Here is a 6,843-nt window from a genome sequence, read left to right as displayed (position 1 = left end):
CTCTCTCTCTCTCTCTCTCGTACATGAGATGTAGATTCACTCTACTCTAAGCAGTCTTCATATCAAATATATTTCTTTTAATCGTTTTTAGAATGAAAGGGAGACGACTCAGCAGACGACTCAGCAGACTACACAGCAGACGACACAGCAGACTACACAGCAGACGACACATCAGTCATTTAGCAAAAGATATCTGAGGTTCCTCTGGTGGATCACAAAGGAAGAGCTAAGTGAAGGATTCTACCGGAGGCCAGGAATAAGAGATTGACACTTCACAGAGGTGTACCAGGTGATCATTTAGTAACATCCGTTTATTGTGAGGCTGGACCCCTTGAGCCACACAGGGCCCCCTAGCCCACCATATGAGGTCTTTGGCTGAGCCCACGGATTTCTGGCGGGTCCGCAACGTTCTAGCTTCGAGAAAGGTCTGTCTTTTCATTTTCTCAGGTTCTACAGTTGGATAGAATCCACTGCATCACAATATATGATCAAGACAAATACATGTCTTTTCTTGAGGTGCTCCACGCATGTCTTTGTCCTTGTCAGTGCTTTCTTGCTGTGGTTGTTTAACAAAAATAAAGTTTTCTGGTACGGGTATATTCAAGAGAGGTAACTATTTTGTATTTATAGTCATGTTGAAAATAAGAAATTCCCAGAAGTTAAACCAAAGATCAATTCACTATTTCAAAGTTGTTATTACAATATCTCTATCCAAGTCAGAACTATAGGGAAACTAGAACCTGGACGCGGATCTCAAAAAAGGCTCTAACGATTTTCCTAGACATTTAAGATTTGATGAATATCGCTGAGAAAAGAATGACTAGCTCATTAGCCATACAAGGAAAACTCTAGTTTGACCGTTATCATTTTTCAAAGTTACACAATTATTCATTGCTCCTAACAAAACATGAATCAATGTAAAAATTGATCAATTATTATATCAATTGTTAGTCGTAATTAATTAATTTTGTTTACAGATAGAAAATATAGAAACAAAGAATCATAAAGCTTGAGATAAGATTTCTTAGACAAGGGGAGGGAGTATTGAAATGACTAAACGTCTTCTGGTTATTTCCCCACTTTCATTAAAGGGTTTACTAAATTAATGTTTGGGAACATTTTGAACATCGCCTTATTGGTCCTAGATTTGGCAACAAAAACAAACCCCATTTGGGCAGTTGTTTGAGACAAGCATCTATAAAAAAAAGTTAACAAGATCCTCGAAATAAAGAATCACCCTTTACCATCACAAAAGAGATACAAGACACCGACAGCAAAGACAAACAGACACAGACATTGTTTTCAACTATGGTTCCTAAATCATAGAATAGGAACAATCTGATATAAACTTTGTCACATGTAATTTATGAGTGAGTCCGGTGTGAATGTACACTTTGGTTTCTTATAGTTATAATGTTTTTGTTTGATGTAATGCACAAATTGTAAGAAAAATTTCCATACGGACAATAAAGATTATTATTATTATTATTATTATTATTATTTATCATTAAAATATAATACAATTTATTAATATTTTTTTTTTACTTTCGCTTAACAAGGATTCCCTCCCCACGGCATGTAGTCACTGACCTACATTATACACTTTCAGCCTACATGAAGTTAGATTACCCATAAAATATATTTAGATCTGTCTATTGATTACAGTAATGAATAGCCCATTAGGTCACAAATATTGCGTGCAACTATTTTGTTTCTATTTTAACTGTTGCTAATGCAAGGAACTACAAAGTCTGTGCTCTCTTCCAACTGTTGCCATGCCATTCACTGCCGTCCTGTTAGGAGGAGGTCTGGGCAAGGATGTAATCTTCCTTTCTTACGGAACGTCTCTAACTAATGAAATAAAACAATGAAAATGAAGAACACAAAAGTTCAGACGTAACAACACGTGAAGTCAGAACAAATTTTATTACGTTCGGACGTTTTAAAAATACAAATGACGTCATTTTTTGTGGAATGTACAAGATCATAAATGTGGGAGAGGGTAGAGAGATCGTGAGTACAAGAGAGAGAGAGAGAGATGATAATATATAGAAGAAAGTTTTAGAGTGAGTGGATTTAAGAGAAGAGTGAAAGAAAGAGATACCGGAGAGAGAGAGAGAACGAGACTTCTAAAGCTGATTTTAACACTCTCAAGGGATACGTAGGTTTGAGTAGCGCTGATTTCATTTTCTGATCAGGATTTATCTCCCATTTCTGTTTATTTTTTTCACGATTTCTCAGATCAACATCTCTGTCTCATGTGCTTTTTGTCGGTACTGTTGTTAGTCCGCAGTTACAGGGATACCTGAGGGCCATCTTACTGACCAACAGATGAAGTGTCTCAATCAACTTGGACAGCACTGCACGGGCTTGTTTATTATGTTCAGCCACTGCACTCAGCTGGACATGAAATAAAACAAGAAACAGAGAAAATATAAACTTTCAAACTAACACAAATTGAAATGGTTACTAAGCTTCAATCAACTCACTCTGTCTGTCTGATACAAATATGGCACAAGTTTGTTTTCTCCCACCTCCATTTTAGGATTAGTTTGAAATTGAACACAATTATCTGTTCCACTTAAACAAAACACGAATAACTACATGTATTAAATAACCAATTAGTCAATCTATTAGTTGTAATTAATCGTTTTGATTGATATCGAAAATGGAAATTAATCCTTCAGTATTGAGAGATGTGTCAATTTATGTGGAGATAAGATAAGATAAGATAAGCTTTGTTGTTGTTTTTTTTATATTTTTACAAAACTTATATTAGCTCACTCTGTTGGTTGTCTGTCTGTCTGTCTGGTCATAAGTTTGTACACGTTATTTCTCCCACACCAAATCTCGGATCAAGTTGAAAGTTTGTACAAATATATCTTGTACCTGACTAAACAAGAATCAATAGTAAATTAGGCCTAGGGCCTAGGGCCTATCCCTTAGTCTGTTGGACCGTTGGGGCACCAGGCAAGATTTGTCGACCGTCTTTCTCCATTCCTCCCTTTTTTTTGCCTTGATCAGAACCTCTCTCAATGGCAGGCCTGTCCATTCTTTAATGTTGTCCTCCCATCGCTTTTTCTGTCTGCCTCTTCTTCTTTTTCCTGGCACTGTTCCCTGAATAAAGGTCTTTGCGAGCCCCGTAGATCTTGTAATGTGGCCAAAGGTTTTAAGCTTTCGTTTTTTCACAATAGTAAGCAGGTCGTCATGAGCTCCGATCGCTACAGTAACCCTGTCTCTGATTTCTTGGTTTGTGATGCGGTCTTTGAATGTGATGCCTAGGATCCTTCTGTAGCATCTCAATTCCATTGCTAGGATCCTCCTCTCAAGCTCTGCATTCAACGTCCACGACTCGCAAGCATATAAAAATGTGGCCATGACCAGAGAGCGCATCAGTCTAATTTTGGTGCCGAGGGCTAAGCCCTTATCTTTCCATATTATTTTAAGTTTTGAAAGGGCTGCTGTGGACTGTGCTATTCGAGCCAATAATTCGGGTTTTGTTCCCTCATCTGAGACAATAGCTCCGAGGTATTTGAAGCTGTTAACACTAGTTAGCTTTTCACCTCCAATACTGATGCCTCTTTTAAAGCCCTGATGGCTATTGGTCATAATTTGAGTTTTTTCGGCATTTATTTGCATGCCATATGCTGCAGAAGTCTTGTCAATGTAAATTAGATGGTTGAGAATAAGCTCAAGATGAATGAAGACAAGACAGAAATAATTAAGATTGGCACTGAGAACATCATCTCAAAAGTTGAGAGCCCAGATTCCCTTTTAATCACGAACTGCCAGCTCCCTTTAGTTCATGTAGTGTGCAATCTTGAGTTTTCTTTGACTCAATACTATCTTTTGACCCACACATACGTCAACTCTGCAAGGTTCTTTATATGCAGCTGCGCAGATTAGGCCAGATCCGACGCTATTTGACAACGGAGTCAACAAAAACGCTAGCTGTGGCATCCATACTCTCCCGCCTTGACTAGTGCAACGCCTTGCTAGCAGGTAGAAGTAAAACTAGCTACTGTTCTCTAGCGCACTCTCAATGGACCTCATTCACCAATCGTAAACAAACAGCATTTAGCCACGTGATAATATTGATAAAACAATGAAAAAAAAACGTATCACGTGACAGCCTTTTATGGATTACGTAATTTGTAAAGAAGAGAAAGAGAATCACGTTGCTAAATGTTGTTTGTTTACGGTTGGTGAATGAGGTCCATTGGCTTCCTGTGAAAGCGAGAATCGACTACAAGGTGGCCACACTTTGTCATCAGTGTATCTATAACAAAGAAATGCCCTTGTACCTTAGCGAACTGATCACTCTATATGTCCCCCAGAGAGCCCTGCGCTCCATGGACTCAAGTGGTGCCCCACGTTTCAAAAGTTACGGGATGTTTCAGTAGACGGAGAACAAGTTTAGAACTCACCCCCCCCCCCAATTGATCTCAGACTGACATGTTACACTACAGACAGACATGTTACACTACAGACAGACATGTTACACTACAGACAGACATGTTACACTACAGACAGACATGTTACACTACAGACAGACATGTTACACTACAGACAGACATGTTACACTACAGACAGACATGTTACACTACAGACAGACATGTTACACTACAGACAGACATGTTACACTACAGACAGACATGTTACACTACAGACAGACATGTTACACTACAGACAGACATGTTACACTACAGACAGACATGTTACACTACAGACAGACATGTTACACTACAGACAGACATGTTACACTACAGACAGACATGTTACACTACAGACAGACATGTTACACTACAGACAGACATGTTACACTACAGACAGACATGTTACACTACAGACTGACATGTTACACTACAGACAGACATGTTACACTACAGACAGACATGTTACACTACAGACAGACATGTTACACTACAGACAGACATGTTACACTACAGACAGACATGTTACACTACAGACAGACATGTTACACTACAGACTGACATGTTACACTACAGACAGACATGTTACACTACAGACAGACATGTTACACTACATTCAAGAAGAACATTACGACCAGTTCGTTAGAATTGTTTAAAGGAAGGTTTGTCAGTTTAGTTCTCGTGTTTCTGTTTGTAATGTTTTCACAGTGCCATGAATCTATATTATGTTATTTAACAGCATCTATAAAAAATTTTATTATTATAATTATTATTAATCAATTGAAAAAAACAAATTAATCAATTAATTATTGGGGATTATTTATTTTTTTGGTATCGAACAAGGGAAAGATATCGTACTTAACAGATCTGGTGGTATAACTAAAGAGCTAAGCAGTTTATGAACCAAGAGGGTTGGTCATTGTATTACAGTACACGATTACAGCTCACCAAAAAGGACTGATTTTGGCATACATTCGTCCCGAATAAGGGATACTTGCCCGGCCCAGCTTAACTGTCGGACCATAAAAAGTCCTTCTACTGTCCATACAGATATTCGCAAGGACATCGCTGTTTGTAGTGCGGTCTTGCCACAGTATCTCCATGGTGGAGCGCAAGGACATCGCTGTTTGTAGTGCGGTCTTGCCACAGTATGTCCATGGTGGAGCGCAAGGACATCGCTGTTTGTAGTGCGGTCTTGCCACAGTATGTCCATGGTGGAGCGCAAGGACATCGCTGTTTGTAGTGCGGTCTTGCCACAGTATCTCCATGGTGGAGCGCAAGGACATCGCTGTTTGTAGTGCGGTCTTGCCACAGTATGTCCATGGTGGAGCGCAAGGACATCGCTGTTTGTAGTGCGGTCTTGCCACAGTATGTCCATGGTGGAGCGCAAGGACATCGCTGTTTGTAGTGCGGTCTTGCCACAGTATGTCCATGGTGGAGCGCAAGGACATCGCTGTTTGTAGTGCGGTCTTGCCACAGTATCTCCATGGTGGAGCGCAAGGACATCGCTGTTTGTAGTGCGGTCTTGCCACAGTATGTCCATGGTGGAGCCCAAGGACATCGCTGTTTGTAGTGCGGTCTTGCCACAGTATCTCCATGGTGGAGCGCAAGGACATCGCTGTTTGTAGTGCGGTCTTGCAACAGTATGTCCATGGTGGAGCGCAAGGACATCGCTGTTTGTAGTGCGGTCTTGCCACAGTATCTCCATGGTGGAGCGCAAGGACATCGCTGTTTGTAGTGCGGTCTTGCCACAGTATGTCCATGGTGGAGCGCAAGGACATCGCTGTTTGTAGTGCGGTCTTGCCACAGTATGTCCATGGTGGAGCGCAAGCTACTGTATTGCCTCCAGCCTGCGCTGAGTATTTGTAAAGTGACAATAGTCTCGGGCAGACCAATACTTCGTGATTTGTCCAAAATCATTTCTTTTTTTACATTGTCACAGTGATCTTCAGCTTACCAATGCTTCCAATGGAAGGCGTTTCCCAAAACCTATGACAACCGAATCAACTCCAGGGTATCACGCTGAAGTACTGGGACTGTTGAAACTGACAGAAGAATGGTCAAAGACACCTAAACTAGACAGCCTCGGATAAGAGGCTCTTCTTGTCATGTTAGTTTTCAATTGTTCGTTTTACAATTTTTTTTATAAAAAAAAATTACTTTTTAAGCGACTTTGTCCTTACTAACGTTTCTTATAAAATGTTTCTAATGCTAATAGCATAGATATATGTTAATATAGACTGGAAAAAGGAAATAACTTCATGTAACTTAAAAACATGTATATCTATTGTTGGCGGATTTCCGAATTCTGAAAAGTTGCATGATCTTCAGTCTTCGAGATTAAACAAAACTACACTGCTCATAAATGCTGTATAATAAAGTACACACAATTGCAAGTCACAAATTTTCG

The sequence above is a fragment of the Biomphalaria glabrata genome, chromosome 10, assembly GCF_947242115.1.
Source record: "Biomphalaria glabrata chromosome 10, xgBioGlab47.1, whole genome shotgun sequence".
Classification (NCBI taxonomy): domain Eukaryota; kingdom Metazoa; phylum Mollusca; class Gastropoda; family Planorbidae; genus Biomphalaria; species Biomphalaria glabrata.
This window is presented reverse-complemented; position numbering follows the sequence as displayed.